The sequence below is a fragment of the Callithrix jacchus genome, chromosome 8 (assembly GCF_049354715.1).
Source record: "Callithrix jacchus isolate 240 chromosome 8, calJac240_pri, whole genome shotgun sequence".
Lineage (NCBI taxonomy): Eukaryota > Metazoa > Chordata > Mammalia > Primates > Cebidae > Callithrix > Callithrix jacchus.
Genome location: NC_133509.1, coordinates 133,505,224 through 133,522,903, shown reverse-complemented (window position 1 = coordinate 133,522,903; position 17,680 = coordinate 133,505,224). Strand labels below are relative to the sequence as shown.

At 43.8% G+C, this 17,680-nt stretch overlaps 1 pseudogene; it reads left to right on the top strand.

Moving 5' to 3' along the window:
* The first annotated feature begins 9,482 nt into the window (after positions 1-9,482).
* On the top strand, positions 9,483-10,840 carry LOC128928962 (histone-lysine N-methyltransferase SETMAR pseudogene; annotated as a pseudogene).
* The last annotated feature ends 6,840 nt before the right edge of the window (positions 10,841-17,680 follow it).

The window sequence follows — 17,680 nt, the reverse complement described above, 5'->3', positions numbered from 1 at the left end:
ACAGATATTTATTTATTACAAAACAAGTGCCAGGGATTGTGTTAGACATTATATAATGGTACACAAGACAGACAAAATTATTTGCCCTCAAGAGGTTTATATTCTGTAACACAAATATAATGTCATAAGATGTAGCATTATTTCAGAAGTAGTATATGAAATAAATTCTGATACTATGATTTTAATTGTTATATAACAATATAATTGGAACCTAAATAGTGTATTAGTTTAAAAAAATCTGTGTAGCAGATTACCACGCAAGTAGTGGCTTTAAACATCACACACATTAATTATCTTGCAGGGTCTGTGGGTCAGGAGTCTAGGCGCAGCTTAGCTTGGTTTTCAGCAAGACAAAAATCAAGATGTTAGGGGACTGGATTATTATCTGGAGGCTAAGCTGGGGAAGGGTCTGCTTTCATACTCACTTAGTGTGTTTGCAGAATTCATTTTCTTGCTGCTGTAGGACTTATTATAGCTTGCATTTACACAGCCAGCAAGGAGGGCAAGACTCTAGAGGAAATCTGCTAGCAAAATAATCTTACTAATGTAATGTAATAATGAGATAATGAGAATGACATCCCCATTACCTTACCGTGAGATATAAAACAATCATTGGAATGATATCCCATTGCCTTTGCCCTAGTCTATTGAGTAGAAGCAAGTCACAGTGTTACTGAAACTCCGGGGGTTCTGCTGAGGTCCTGCTGCTTGATGCACAGAAAGCCAATCACATACTCCGAGTATTGCCAAGAAAGAAGGCCTTAATTGGGTGCTGCAGTTGGGGAGATGGGAGATCAGTCTCAAATTTATCTCCCTGACTGAGTAAAATTAGGAGTCTATATGGCAGGCAAGAGATGTAATCATGTGTGGGAGAACAGGAATTAGGGAGAGGTAAGAAAGAGAGGTTGTCCAATAGGAAGCAACTGGTCATTTAGGCAATCATAATGGGTGAGGGATCTGGCATCTCACTGTCCAGATGCAGCGATCTGGTAAGTTTCAGCTCCTGGACATTACTTGGGAGGCCTGATCCTTGGATTCCTGAGAAACAAACTCAGATAAAACCAACGTAACTTTCTCAGTTTTAAGACTGTGAGGATCAATGTCTCTATTTATTCAAAGAGACCATCAACATCACTTCCGCAAGACCATTGGGCTGGTTTCAACAGGTCCTGGCTACATTCAACTATAAAAGGGAACAGTACAGGGGCATGGACAAGAAGGCAAGGGTCATGGAGGGCCAGCTTAAAGTCTGTTTGTCACATCAAGTAACTGTAATGTTAGGGCTGGAGTACTATAGACAAGTTCCTAGCCTACTTTCTAACATTTATTGTAAAGTTGCTATGCTTTTAATAATAATTTAGCACATATCAATTTTCAGAGGCCCCAGCTAATCATTTACTTTCTAACTTACCTGTTATCGAACTGATCTTAATGAATCAATTATTTCTTTTAAGACAACCATTTATCCTTGGTTTTTATTATTTTTTTTAAATGATGTCTCTTAGCTAATACAGCAGTCGTCCCCTTTTCTGCTTCTTTCATTAAGAAAGCACATTATCTCAGCTACAGTTCATTATCAGCACTTTCTGAGTTAGTCCTGGAAAATAACCACTATTTGTGACTTTTTTCCCTAAGGTTGATGATCCTCCTATGATCACTCAGTATTAGTTGTACGCAGTCTGCTGTAATGGCTGGTACCTAAACACAGACACAGGAATGGCAAAGATAGTCATTCCATTCGGGCATGTCTTGGTCAGGTGAAAAGAAGCAGAGGCATGCTGCATCAGGGGCAGGCAGAGCGGTGTGCCAGGAATTAGGTGTCATGAGAGGGCTAATAGCGAACTCGCATAATCCTTCAGCTTTCCTCCTTGACAAAGATCCAAGGAGTGAATAAGGGGTGGGTCTATCTAAGTCCTGATGATTAACTTACACTTGGTAGACATTGAGGGTGTGGTAATTGTTGCCATTTTTACAATACTGTGATCTTAATCTTATGGAATATTGAATCTCCAAATAGCCCATGACATAAAGAGACCTTTATGGCTCCGAAGGAGCTATTATAGTTTATTATCTCACGAATCTTCACATTTAAAGAGTCCTCAATGAGACCTTGACATAATTAAGCCTAATGAGTCCAAAGGAGTTACAATGGCCTATTGTGTCAGTAATTTAGACATGACAGGTCTTCGTTGGAAGTAGACTTTGGTATCCAATATAGTCTGTGTGCTGTGTAGATAAGACTGACAGCTGAGTAACATAATGACCAGCAGTTGTTCAAAAGTTGCCTTATACATCAAACATACAGTTGAAAATTTTCAAATAAAGACTTCTTACTACCTTGAGTCTATGTTTTAATGATACCTTGGTTATTAGCTCATTCATATTTTCATTTATTAACATCATTTGTGCCTGCCTACTCATCCATGTGCTATGCTAGGTATAGAGATGCAGGGGTGAAATGAGACACAGCCCCTGCCCTCAAGGAATTTAGCATGTAAAGGTTTAAGAACTTTACAGTCGACTGGGTGTCTCTGTAGAGCCACAAAGTGGTGGCTCACGCCTGTAATCCCAGCACTTTGGGAGGCCAAGGCAGGTGGATCACGAGGTCAAGAGATCGAGACCATCCTGGTCAACATGGTGAAACCCCGTCTCTACTAAAAATACAAGAAGTTAGCTGGGCATGGTGGCAGATGCCTGTAGTCCCAGCTACTCAGAAGGCTGAGGCAGGAGAATTGCCTGAACCCAGGAGGCGGAGGTTATGGTTAGCTGAGATTGCACCACTGTACTCCAGCCTAGGTAACAAGAGTGAAACTCCGTCTCAAAAAAAAAACAAACAAAAAAACTTTACAGTCTAGAACAATGTTTGGAAAACGATAGCTCACAGGGCAGCTGCCAGCTTTGCAATAAAGTTTTATTGAAACACAGGCAGAATCATCCATGGATGTCTTGTCTATGGCTGCTTTTGCGTTATGGCAGCGGAACTGAGTAGCTGTGACAGAGACTGCTTAGACCACATCTCTGAAAATATTGTGATCTGAACCTTGAAGACCAATATCATCCATCCTCGGTCTACAATTTCATAGGTGCTGGGGCTACTTCAGTAAATTCCAAATATGTATGAATTAGCATTTTCAGTTCTCATAGCTTTGGTGTAATCCAGAGAGAAGATCTTATTTTCTCAGTATTTTGTATTTACTGTGTTTTAATATGAATGGAATATTATAGCCAATTCTTCAGAACTTTACTCAGCACTATTTCTACACCAAGTCTTGTGATATTCTCTTAGTCTGGTGCCTGGAGTTTAGAAGATGGTTAATGTTTACAAAACATGAATCGCATTTGTCTATACCATGAACAATAGGGTGGTTTTAAGGCAATGCACTCAAGCTATTTGCTATCCCTTCCCTAAAAGGGTGAATATTTTCCTTCCCCTGTGTGTGGGCTAGGCTGTGACTCACTTCTGCTAGACAGAATATCTCAGATGTGAGGAGGTGCTGCTTCTGAGATTAAATTATAAAGAAACTACGGCTTCCATCTTGAAAGTTTCCATCCCCCTCTTAAGTCACTCTGGGAGAAGCCATCTGCCATAGAGGAGGTGATCCAGGGGAGAGGGAAGCCAACCACTGTGTGGTGAGTATCCTAGGCAGCAGGCAGAGAAGCCCACAGGGCGAGGAGCTAAGGCCCAACAGCAATGAGTGTACTTGGAAATGGACCTCCTGAGGCCTGTCTGTAGCCAGGTGAGTTTGTTTGGAAGTGAATCCCATCTCATTTGGACCTTGAGATGTCTGTAACCCCAGCCGACAGCTCACCTGCAACTTCATGAGAGATCCTCAGTCTCCCAGCTAAGCCACTCCTGATTCCTGAACCACAGAAGCTGTGAGATAATAGATGCTTACTGTCTTAGGTCACTCACTTTGAAGTAATTTGTTATGCACTAAGAAATAACCAACATAGAAGGCATCTGACCGATTGGGTGTGAGAGGTGGAAATAGTTGTCTCTTGCTGTGGATTCCTCTCTGTGGCCCTGCAAGACTACTGATTGCTTGGCCAAGTTCCTGAGATGGTTCTGAAGTTCTCTGCCTGCATACCCAGATGGCACTCTTCTGCCCATCTCCACATAATCATTTTTGCCATGTTGCCATTCTCGAAGGCAGCGTGGGCTCACGTAAACACGACGTGGGTATGTATTGCTTAGCCTCATGCAGCTTTGTTATTGATGCTGTCTTGGAGACTCCCTTGCAGGAGGGAAGGGAGTTCTCTCTATCAGAGTTGTAATTATTTTACAAGACTCAGAAATAGGATTGTAGCTGGCAATGCTTTTACATCTTTCCTTTGACTTGCTTTTAATATCTGTCTTGTTCGTCACTCCAAAATGTGATATGTGAGTTATAGATCATTATTTGGGATGATGCCATTCAGGGTAAGAGTCAAGAATGTCCACCTTTGGTAACTGACAGCTAGTGCTGTACCTTGCTTCTTTTAACCTCCGTGTAATTTCCTACATGGCTCGTGGGGTTGCTGGAGGTTGTCATGCTCCTTTTCTCAGAAAGCCTTGGCCACGTGACCAACAGGCAACTCCACTTGAAATTTAGTGTCCACAGAGATGCCTCTCCACAGGACACCCATGAGATGATATCTGCCAGAATTCCACATTCAGCAGTTCCGGAACTGTCACTTCCAAACTCAGTGCAAAGCAGGCTGTGATCAGTGCCAATCCGCAGATACAAGAAAAGTTCAATAAAAACACAAATGCAGCTAAATTCAACCTTGTGTCCTGCATTAGATCCTGGAGTGGAAAAAATGACATTGGTGGGAAAATAGTGAAATATATGCGTGGTAGGGAATTTAGTGAACGAGTCAATGTTGGTTGTGACAAATGCAGGGCAGTAATAATGTAAGATTGGTAGTAGGGAAAAATCGGAGAGGGGTCCATGGGAATTCTCTGTACTATCTTTGCATCTTTAGTGTAAATCTATGCATGCGAACACACACACACACACACACACACACAAACATGAGCAGAAAATTTACAGGAGGGATGTGGATAGGCAGAGAAGGTGGGGGTGGAGAACAGTCCAAGCGGAGATGACAATATAAAATGTTTGAGAGCAGCCACCTGTGGCAGGTGAGGTGACCGGTGAGGTGTCCCCAGAGCATGCCCTAGTATTCATAGTGGGTGTCGTGGGAATACAGAGCAAAGAGAGAAAGCATGGCTGGGCCTTGAGTGATACAGTAAGGAGTCCAAATTATCATATTATAGGTGTGATGGGCCTACCAAGGGCTGTGACGTGAGCAGGGATGTGTTTACAAAGGTTCTAGGACTTTATAGGGTGCATTTCTGTGCCCCTTGCCTGAGCACATGCACATAGCCTCACCCACACAAGCACTGCATCTTATCTTATTTTTCATTCTTATTTTACTTTTTTTTATTATTACTTTTTTAAGACAGAGTCTCACTTTGTTACCCAGGCTGGAGTGCAGAGGCCCTTCTTGGTTCACTGCAGCCTCTACCTCCTGGGCTCAAGCGATTCTTCCACCTTATCCCCACCAAGTGGCTGTGACTACAAGAGTACCACCACACCCGGATAACTTTTGTATTTTTTTGTAGAGATGGGGTTTTACCATGTTGCTCAGGCTTGTCTTGATCTCCTGAGCTTAAACAATCCACCTGTCTTGGTCTCCCAAGTGCTGGGATTACAGGTGAGAGCTACTTCACTGGGCTGTTCTCAGGTGACGTTTAATTAATTATCTTTCAAGTCTCTGCGTCGGGGAGGCCTCCCTGGCTCCTGTAGAAGGGGTTGTCCTCTCTATCTTCCTCTTTACTCTCACTTGTTCAAAATATGGCTCTCTCTTCCTTTACAGCTTGTACCCGAGGGTAGAGAACACACCTATCTCACCTGTCCTCAGGACCAGGCACATGTCGTGTGCCCAATACTACTGCTGAAGGAATGAATTAATGGGTAAAACTAGGGGTGTTTGGGGGGTAAATCAAGAGTCAGGGAGCCACTTGTGCATAGAGTTAAGTGATCTGCCTGGCTTTCAGTGGATAAGAAGTATTAATCAAAATAAACACTATCCACGTCCTAGTTGATCTTAGAAGGACTTATGGGAAAGCCTCTGGGGCTAGAATAAGATCAGGAGCAGGAGGGGTCTTGGTGCTTTCCAGGAAACGACCTCCTATGAGTCAAGTCAGCCTTCCTGGTAACTCAGCACAGCCTCTCAGCCCCTCAGCTCTGCCATCAGATACTGGGCCACTCTCCATGCAGACCGCCTGGCCACAGCACCTATAGAAAATCAATGTCTTCAACTTTCCCCTACATGCTAAGATATCAAACAGCCCGAAAGTCGGCAATTCACAAGGAAAGTTGGCTCCATCCAACTTTCAGCTCTTTGAAAAGTTTGCCTTAAGAATTGAGACATCACTTTTCTCTTCCCAAAGAATGTGTATCTTTTCAGGATTCAAAGAAGCTGGTAAAAATGTCCTCATTTTCCTTGACAGACGACGTGCTGTGTTCTCCGGGTTGCTGATCGGCAAATCGGAACAGACGGTTTTTCCTTTTTATCCCTCCTTGTTACCCCGATGTGGCTTTTTGGTCTTTCTCCAAATGAAGCCCTCGGTGAGACATTGCAAGATGAAAGGGACGGTGGTCGAACTCTCCGTCACTGAGCCTATCAAGGATTTAACATTTTGATTGATAACTCTGCTGTGTCAGGGACATGTGTATTTAAAAGCCTTCTGAAATTTGGAGTGAATATATCTGAAAGATGCATCTGATTTCCCTCCTGCAAGGAAAGAAAGACCAAGGTCAGGTGCCGCTTTCTAACATTCTTGAACATAAATCTCAGGTTTATTTTTCTGACCTTTCAGTGTGCAAGTGGCAGGTTTGGTGCCGGAGAAAGGTTTTAAAGCTTCCTTTCTTCCTCCTTCTTTTTAACATAATAGCACCCTTTTCTCCTCCTTTCTTTATCCAAAGCACACATTAACACCTACTTGTTAATTTGCAAAATGACAGACAAAGGGAGATTATTGGAAATTACTGACCTCAGAAGCACCACACAGTAGACCTGAGGATCCCCAGGGACAAAGAAGCAAACCCAGGCAGAGACAGGGGTCTCAGATGAGTAGAGCCCACAAAGGATGGGATGAATCTTACGAAGTGAGAGAGCTGGTTCACTGCAAGGCAGTGGTGAATTCTCCACAGCTTCGTCTGAAGGGGGTTCCCATTGGCAGACCATCCCCAGGTTGCCAGTGCATATGACAGACAGGTCTCCAACCAGTGCCAGATATAAGTATACATCCTTAGACACTCCTAAAATCCCTAAAGACCAAGTCTCCAAGTCCTGATAACCTGCTGACCAACCACGTAATCCTGAGTGAGTCATCTGAATGATATAAGCCTTAGTTTCTCTTCCTCTGTAGAATGTTGTTAACCCTCACAGCGAGGCTGGCAATGTTAGAGAAGAAAACGTGCTTATCATGATGTTGGCAAATAGTTACTCATTAGCTGTGACCTCTTGCTATTGTTATCATCATCGCCATTGTGGCCATCATATATTCATTTCGAGATGGAGATAGCACTGTGTCCTGGGAGCCCTGTGTCCTGTGGCTCTCTGTGCAAATGGCCAGGGCCGTCCAGCTCTTTGATTTTTCCCTTGCTTCTTATGAAATCTCTGACATCCTGAATATAACCTGCAAGAAAACTGAAAACTGAGCAGATTTTATTTTTTCTACCTCTTCTTAAAGGGAAACCAAAACACAGTTTACCCTTCTATCAATAGATTGCTGTTTGGATAGCCTTTACTCCACACCAGTTTGGTTTCTGTTCTGAATGTAACTTTATTTTTCCCCATTGAAGGATGCAGCAAACCCCCTCTTTGTGCAGGGGCCATTAAGACTGCCCATTCTTAAATTAGCTCAGCAGAAAAAAAAAAAAAAGTCCATTTTATAGTCAAGCCAGCAGTAATTGGACACTGTGACTATGAGTGGCCCTTGCAGTGTTTGGACGTGGGCCAAATGTACCTTCTGTCTGTCTCTGACACAGGCAGACAATAGCGGTATTATTTACTGCACTGGCTCTGTGCAATTCCAAAGGCCAGCTGCGAGAACAAAAGAATCGCTAACACTTTGCCCAGCCCTAGACTAAACTGGACACGCTATCTATGCTTCCTAAATAACTCACTCCTCTGTCCCAAATGTTGGGTCATCTATTCTTCCTTTCGTTCCTTTTGCACTGACCGTGGCTATAAGGAAAATACATATCACTACCCCGAATCCTTAAAAGGGAATGGAATGGAGCAAGGATCTTTGTTTTCGTATCTTAGGGTGCAGCATAACCAACACAGGCCTGCTATGAGAGGAGGGCAGCAGAACCCGTGTTTGGAACAATGTTGGCCAGGGCTAGTCTTCCCTGGGAAGTAGTGCTTCCCAGGAATGCCATTCTGAGTTTTGTCTTCAGAACTTTGTACAAGAGCCCGATGTTCACTCAGGTAACACTCAGCAGTTGCCACACTCCCAGGCCTGCGTGTGTTATTGACAACCTGGCTTTGAGTGGACGGAGCTGAAAGTATTACCACTGTCTTGGCTCTGGTTCATATCCAGAATCTGGGAAAGTGGACCCCGCCGCCTGGTATTATCCTATTGCGGTCCCTACTGACGTGATATCCACTAGGAAACAGCCCCATCAGTTGTTGGACATGCAGCCTGCACATGAAGATGGGATTCACAGCTTCTGAAGCCACCAGTCCAACCTGAACTGTACCTCCAGGTCACAAAGTAGCCTCCAGCCTTCTAAATCTGTCCATGGCAATCAGTGTGTCCTCATCTCTTCTTTCCACTGTGACTGTGTTTTCTGACCTGTTCCTGAGATATCCAGCTCCTGATTCTTTGCACAGACATTGGAGCCTGCCTCTGATGCACCTTGGGATCTGCTGCCTGCTATTGCTCTTTCCGGATGGGTCAGGGAGCCTCTGTCTGCAGGCTTAGCCTATGTGTCTGTCCCTTGCACAGCATCTGCCTCCAACTGCTTAACCAATACTTGGCCTGAATCCAGATCCGGCATTCTGTCCAGCCATGGCAAAGCACCACCCTTCATCCACAGGTGCTAGAATTCCAATAGGAGCACTTTCCCAGATCAGTCACAATCACAGTATTTAGTTGTCATGCAGGGGCTTCCTAACGGCTCACACACTAATGGTTTTTAAGCTTTGTGCCACCCCCTTTCCTATTTGCTTCTCACACTCTCTATGACACAGACAAGGCAGACCTTATTCACTTTTTAGAGGTAAGTTGAAGTGAGCTTTCAACTTATCTGTAAGTCGGTGCAAAAGTAATTCCAGTTTTTGCGTTGTTGAATTTTGCCGTTTGGTATTGAAACACATTCTTAAATAAATGTGATTATGTTATACCTAATCATAACGGGCATTTCTTACTCTTTGCTAATGATTCATTACTCGCTGTTTATTTTAAATTTATTTTAGGGACTATGGAAGTGATATTGTGCAAAAAGCAAATTCGACTGATTTTCTTGTTCAAGTTCAAAATGGGTTGTAAAGCAAAGGAGACAACTCTCAACATTGACAATGCATTTGGTCCAGGAGCTGCTAACGAGCGTACAATGCAGTGGTGGTTCCAGAAGTTTTGCAAAGGAGAAGAGAACCTTGAAGATGAGGGGTGTAGGGACCAGCCGTCAGAAGTTGACGATGACCAACTGAGAGCAATAGTCGAAGCTGATCCTCTCACGACCATATGAGAAGTTGCAGAACTAAACGTCGACCTTCTACGGTCATTCGGTATTTTAAGCTAATTGAAAAGGTGGAAGACCGGGCGCGGTGACTCAAGCCTCTAATCCGAGCACTTTGGGAGGCAGAGGCGGGTGGATCACGAAGTCAAGAGATCAAGACCATCCTGGTCAACATGGTGAAACCCCGTCTCTACTAAACATACAAAAAATTAGCTGGGCATGGTGGCGCGTGCCTGTAATCCCAGCTACTCAGGAGGCTGAGGCAGGAGAATTGCCTGAACCCAGGAGGTGGAGGTTGCGGTGAGCTGAGATCGCGCCATTGCACTCCAGCCTGGGTAACAAGAGCGAAACTCCATCTCAAAAAAAAAAAAAAAAAAGAAAAAGAAAAGGTGGAAAAGCCCGATAAGTGGATGTTTCATAAGCTGAGCGAAAATAAAAAATATCGTCCTTTTGAGATGTCGTCTTCTCTTATCCTATGCAACAACGAACCTTTTCTCGACTGGAGTGTGATGTGAGAGGAAAAGTCGATTTATATGACAATTGGCTTCGACCAGCTCCATGGTTGGATGGAGAAGAAGCTCCAAAGTACTTCCCAAAGCCAAACTTGCACCAGAAAAGGTCATGGTCACTGTTGGGTGGTCTGCTGCTGGCCTGATCCATTACAGCTTCCTGAATCTCGGTGAAACCATTGCATCTGAGAGGCACGCTCAGCAAATCGATGAGCTGTGCCCAAAACTGCAACACCTGCAGCCGGCACTGGTCAACTGAAAGGGCCCAGTTCTTCTCCTGGACATGGCCTGACTGCACGTCACGCAACCAGTGCTTCAAAGGTTGAACAAATTGGGCTACCGAAGTTCTGCCTCATCCGCCATATTCCCCTGATCTCGCCAATGGACTGGCTACTGCTTCTTCAAGCATCCTGACAGCCTTCTGCAGGGACAATGCTTCCACAACCAGCAGGATGCGGAAAATGCTTTCCCAGAGTTCGTCAAATCCCGAAGCAAGATTTTTACTCTACGGGAATAAACAAACTTATTTCTCGTTGTCAAAAAAGTGTTGATTATAATGGTGCCTATTTTTTATTAATAAAGATGTGCTAGAGCCTCGTTGCAATGATTTAAAATTCCCTGCCCAAAACCGCAATTACTTTTGCGCCAACCTATTTTGCTAAAAAGGGGAGACACCAAGTGAAAGGTTTTCAGTTCTGCAAGTTCATAGGCATTTTAATATGCCTCTGTCAGAGGGTGGAGGGAGGAGATTAGAATTTTATTTTCCCTGATGCTGAAAGAGTCTCACTCCATTCTCAACTGACCTCATGATCAGCACTTGAATTTGTCACTTGCTGGCAGTGCTCCCTAAAGAAAGGACTCTGCCCCACTTCACTGGACTTCCTATGACGGAGGGGCTGCTTATTCTCTCTCAGCACTGTATCTCCTGGGCTTAGCACAGACTCACATATGGGCAGGTGTTGAATGAATGAATGGATGCATGAATGGATGAATGGACGATGGATGAGTGGCTGAAAGAGGGAATGAATGTTCCATTCCACATGTGCTGCAGGTTGGCAAGTTCATTGTTTGATTGCGCTTGGCACCAGAATTTTATCTGTCCCTTTATCAGAGTTTTCTTGGTGTCGCTTGCATCATCCAAACTCTTCCCTGGATACTCCAGGCCTCTTAGGCACTGGAAAAACTTCCATTCTCTTGGAAGACAGAGACTTTCTTTCCATGCAGTCTCACCTACTGCCCTCGTGCCATCCTGGAATGAAACTACAGGTACCACTATGCATCCTTGCTGGGCAACTCTACTCTCCTTTTCTCTTAGGGTCTCTCCTCTGTTGTGGGTGTGTATGGGCCAGGGGCCAGGAATTCCAAGGCCCCTTTTCCTGACCCCTTGACATGAGCCTTCATCTTTCATCAAGAGCCTTCTCTCCATCCTGGATTCATGCTGTGGATAATGAATCAAGTCAGCCTCCCTGACTTGTTTTCAGAGACTTTCAGAGCCAAATAGGACTTCAGACAGTGTTTTGTGTCTTATTTTCAAATGGAGAGAACTGGAGCCTGGAGAAGTAATGGGTTTCTCCCAGGGATCTGTGGCCCTTCAGTGACAGGCAGGGACTTGAACGCAGTGCCAGCCCGAGTTCTCTGAGCCTCCCAGGCCATCCTCTTTGTTTGTCACAACAAGTGCCATATTTTCTTCAGGGTTTGGCCTAGAAGGATTTTGACATTTTGAACATGAGGATGAGGACCCTTGGAATGTCACCATACCTACTCTGAGAGAAAGCCAATTTTCCCTTAGTTCAGGACTTGCAAACAGCAAAGTTAATTAATCCCCTGTAAATAAACATTTGCAAACTGTGGCTCAATATAGCACTGACCAGGAATGCTTCCAAATGTGTGCTGAGATTAGATGATTAAAAGACCAGAGCTGATCATGTGATGGTGAATCTGCAAATTGGGCTCATTAATTCATTGGTGTAGTAGAAAAAGCACTGGTTTCATGGTTCATAAAAGGTACGGTCCTGATTCCATTCTGCCGTTGACTGACTGAGATGTTTGGCAAATGATAAACAGCCTCCAAGCCTCTCTTCTTATATGTAAAACGCATGGAGGTCACACCTATGAGCATTATGCTAGATACTGAGAGTAGGAGTGTGAGGTCTGCCCCCTCAAAAGCACTTATCAATAATAGATTCCTCCATCCCTCCAGCCACCCACCTTCCTGCCTTCTAGTGTAGACGGTGCCTTCAGATCTGCTAACCCCCAGGACTCCTGGAGTTTCAGAAGCCTCTTTGGTTAATGAAGGTGTTGGGCAGGTTTGAGCCAGATCTTTTCCAGCTCCTTCTAATTTTTGATGAACTTACACAGGCCACTGATTTGCATCATCCACCTCCCCCTTTAATGAGCTTGTGTGCTCACAGTTAATGAACTAATTACTTCTGGGCAAAATCAGCATTAAGTTGCAAACCTGGTTTCCGCAGCTTCCACCAGACCAGTGCTCTTTTGTCAAGTCAAAAAGAGCTGGCAACGTAGCAACTCCATCAGATTTCGATGACAGGTCTTCACCGACCAGGAGATGTCCAACTCGGTCGGCACAATTTGAATTAAAATATCTCGCCAGGTGAGCAGCATCAAACAGGACATGTACTTTCTCGAGATCCAGGATGAGGCCGAAGTGCAGGCTGTGACCTGAAGGTCTCATCACCTTCCAGTCAGAAACATAGCTCTTCTTGAAGGCTAGAGATTTGTTTCCCCTGCAAAATGACTTGGTTAATGGCAATAAAATGGAGGTGTGCCAAATGGCCTGCTTTAAATTCAGGTGGTGGCGAGAAAACCATCTCTTGAGTATACAGAGGGGGGCTTTATGCACAAAGTGCATCTTAATTGGAGGGAAACTCTCTACACTTTGAAACAGTTAAGCCATTAGCCTGGGAAACACCTTTAAGTGAAGTAATACAAGGTTATTTGCTGTGAAGGACTCTATTTTCATTCCTTCAGGACTCGTTTACTGAGAGGCCAGAACACAGACTTTAGAGCTGATTCTCCTGTATTTGAATCCTGGCCTTGCCCCCATTTGCTGTGTTGTAGTGGAGCAGTCACTTAATGTCCCTGTGCCTTCGTTTCCTCTTTCATAACATAGGGAAGGTAACAGAGCCCAATCACATTGGGGTCATTGGGAGGTTTAAATGGAATGGAGATACGTTTAATTATTCTACAAATATTTACTTAGCACTATGGAAGCGACCATCAGGGTTCTTCCCGTTTCTATGCATCTTCTTGAGGTTTCACAGCGTTCCTTCTCATCGGGTTGGGGACATGTGCCTGAGTTCTGACAAATGGGCATGTAAGAGGAAGTGAGCATTCTCTATCTCTTAGTCCCTATCAGCAGGGGCCTGGAGTGTCACCTGTTCTAGATAGCATGGTTACAATAAGGATGAGTCTTAGTCAGCCTGGGTCCCTGAGTCACTGCGTGGAGCAAAGCTGTATTAGCGTCTTCTGCTTTGTTAGTTTCATAGGGCAGCCATAATAAAGTGCCACAAATTAGGTGGCTTTAAACAAAATAATTTTTTTCTCTGACAGTTCTGGAAGTTAGAAGTCTGAAGTCAATGTGTCAACAGGGCCATGCTCCCTCTGAGACTTCAGGTAGAATCCTTCCTTGCCTATTCCCAGCTTCTGATGTTCTTCAGCCTTCCTCTTCCTGGGCCTGCAGCTGCATTGCTCCAACCTCTGCCCTTGTTATCACACAACACGCTCCTTTTCTTATAAAGATACCCACCATATTGGATTAGGGCTCACCCTACTGATCTCATTTTAACCTGATTACATCTGCAAAGACCTTATTTCCAAATAAGGTCATATTCACAGATAGGGGGATTAGGACTTTGACATATCTTTTTCTGAACTACAATTCAGCCCATAACACCTATTCAGCCCATAACATCTCCAAGCTTGTTTGGACATGTAACATGAGCGAGAGAGTAACCTTAGTTGGATTAAGCCAGTGAGATTTGCGGATTCATTTGTAACCAAAGTATAGACTGGCTTGTCCCCACTAATACACGTAGTTGACTGCTGGCACAATTTGAATTAAAATATCTCGCTGGGTGTGCAGCATCAAATATGACATGTATTTTCTGGAGATCCAGGATGAGGTTGAAGTGCAGGCTGTGTCCTGAAGGTCTCATCACATTCCTGTCAGAAACATAGCTCTTCTTGAAGGCTAGAGACGTTTCCCCTGATGCGGCACCATGCCAGGGACCAGGGATTAAACACGTAACACCATAAAGGCAGCTCTTACTCACTTGTAGCGTACAGTCTAGTTCAGTCCCTGGAAAATAGAAAGTGTTCAATGAATGGTGGCTATTAAAGTTGTTATTTAGGAACGTTAGGATTCTTGCTATCAAGAAGGTTAAAACATAGTTGGGTAGACAGAAAAGGAAACAGATTTACAATATAGCAAGATCGCTAATTCATTGAGTGTGTAAAATGGTTATTTTTGGCAAAGAGGAATGCCTTCTCAGCTCCCCAAGGCATGGAACACAGGGTGTGAGGGTGTGTGTGTGGGGGGCAGGTGGAAAGAGCCCACGACACAGAGGCCACCACATAACAAGCCACACTCTTGAATGTAGGAACTGGTGAATGCACAGTAGCATAGAGGCAGATCTGTCCTTGGCGGGAAGAAAAAGTCTTTGCCTTTCTTACCTAGATTATCACAGTAGCCACTTAGCTGTTCACCTGCCTTTGGTACTGCCCTCCTCTAGTCTTCATGCCATATTGAGTCTCCAATATGACCTACATTTTAACATGGTCATACCTTTTAAAAAACCTTTCAAATCTTCCCATTGTCTATGGGATAAAGGTCCAGCTTCTTAAGTTCTTCCTCATTCTCTAAGGTTCAGTTCCAATATTAATTCCCCATTAGGACTTTCCTGGCCTCTTCACTTGCATTTAGCATTGCTCTGTTCTGTGTGCATTCTGACATGTATGAGTTACACATGTATATGCATGTTTAAGTAAAGTAATTCAGTAAACACTGAGCATCCTTCACATGCTAAATCCTGAGCAGTTACAACAAATCAGGTTTTAAAAAATATTTTTTTCTTCTTTGGGCTTTCATCCATATCAGTCCCACTGCAAGCAATGCCTTTTCTCTATCTCTTTTGTTGGCTCTGTCCTTCCTGTTCTCCAGCTTTCTCATCATCTGCTCCCAGAAGTCCTCCTTGATCCCTCCAGAATAGGTCAGAATCTCACCATGTACTCTCCCTCTGAATCAGTTTTCTGTAACTGCTGTAACCAATTGCCATCGGCATTGTGGTTTAAAGCAACACCGATTCATTCTTGGTTGTGGAGGTCAGAAGTTTACAATGAGCTTTGTGGGCTAAGATCAAGGGATCAGGAGGGCTGTGTATTCCTTCTGGAAGCTCTAGGGGAGAATCTGTTTCTTGCCTTTTCCAGTTTTTAGGGGATGCCTGTGATCCTTGGCTCATGGCTGCATCCCTGCAATCTCCATTTCTGTTGTCCTGTCTCTTTCTCTGACTCTGACCCTTTCCTGTATCCCTCTTATAAGGGAAATAAACTTTATAACTATACTGGACCCACTCAGATAATCCAAGATAGTCTTTTCATCTCAAGATCTTTAACTTGATCACATCTGTGAAGTCCACTTTGCTATGGAAGGTACCATATTCACAGGTTCCAGGGATTAGAATGTGGACATCTTTAATAACTTTTTATGCTGTGTTGTAATTTTGGGGGCTTCCTTCCCATGGACCCATGATATCCTGAAGGTAGAAACAGTGCATGATTCACCAGAGACTATTTCCAGAGACTATAGTTTTCATCCTACACAAGGTCCCCATAAGTGATTGATGCATGAATGGAGTCTCATACACATCCTGTAGCCACTTCTACTGGAAAATTGTCCAGGACTGTCAGTTGGAGAGTCATGGCAACCAGGCTTCATTAGCAAAAATCCTGCCACGACAGGGCTGAAACACAAATTTCCTCCAGAGGTGGTATGCTACAAAAGACAGGGCCACGGAGCTCCTCAGAAATCCAGGAGAAAAAGAAGGCTCACATGTGGACATCTGTAGGATTGATGCAATGGTTCATGAAGTCCTTTGCTTTGAGTAAACTGATTCTGCACATTTTATTTTCTCTTGGTTTCCAACTGGGACCCTACGCATAGACAGAACACATTGAATGAATGAATAAGATGTAGTAACATTCTTTTAACATGCACCTGGTTTAAATGCTTGAACACAATGTTAATTAAGCCTTGTTTGCAGAAATTAGTGCATGCCAAGCTATAATTGCCTTATAGGAGGTAGAAAATAAATGTCTAGCTTTTATTTGTAGTGTTCTAGTTGCTGTTATTTTCATTGTTTTAATTATCCTCTGAATGATGGAGGAGACATTCTTGTGTTAATACTGGACAGTACTTGCAGCCAGAAAGAAACCGGAAACAATCATGTTGGAAAGAAGCAGAAGTGAGGAGGGAAGAAGGCAGCTAACATGTGTTGGTCATCTGACATATACCTAGATCTGTATAGAGTTATTTCCATTGTGTCAGTCAGCTGTTGTCAAAACAATGCTGTATAACAAGTTATCCCGATCTTCAGTGGTGTAAAACAGCAATTATTCCCATTTCTCTGCAGGTAGACTTGGGTAGCTCTTCTCCTGGCTGCAGTTGTATAGGTCTGGGTCTTCTCCAGATGATTTTCATTCTTCTTAGATCAGCAGGCATGTCAGGACGTATTCTTGTCATGGTGATGAATGACAGACACACAAGAGAAACGGTGGAAACAACAGGATGTGATAGCTTGTTGACTTGACTTGGGCAAAGCAAATCACACGACCAAAGGTTTGGAGTCAGAGAAAGAACCAAACAATTGACCAGACTCATATGGACAGAACTATATCCATCATATGGATGAGGACATTGAGGCTGAAAGAAAGTAAAGTGACTAGCCCAACATCAAAAGGCTAGAAAGTGACGGAATCTGGACTAAATTCTAAATCCATGTAACTTAGTGTTCCTCAGCCAGGAGACACTTTCACACCCAGGAAATATTAGCCGATATCTGGAGACATTTTTGTTTGCCACATTGTTGGAGAGGGCTTGGGAGGGGTTGCTGCAGGTGTCTCGTAAGTAGAGGCCGGACGTGCTGCTAGACAACCTACAGTGTGCAGGTCAGTCCCCCTTGATACAGAATTATCCAAACTGTCGATAGTGTTGAGTGGAGAAGGTGTGTCCTCTTTCTGTTCTGTCTAAATAGCTCCCCCAAACAGAGAGAAGTGGTTTGTCCCAAGTACAGAGTGTGACCCTGGGGTACGTAAGAGTATGATAATCGCATTTTGGGCCATTACGTATTTATTCGATCACCTTTTATATTCATTCAATATGCATTTGGGGCACCTGCAATGCACAAAGCTTTGTCT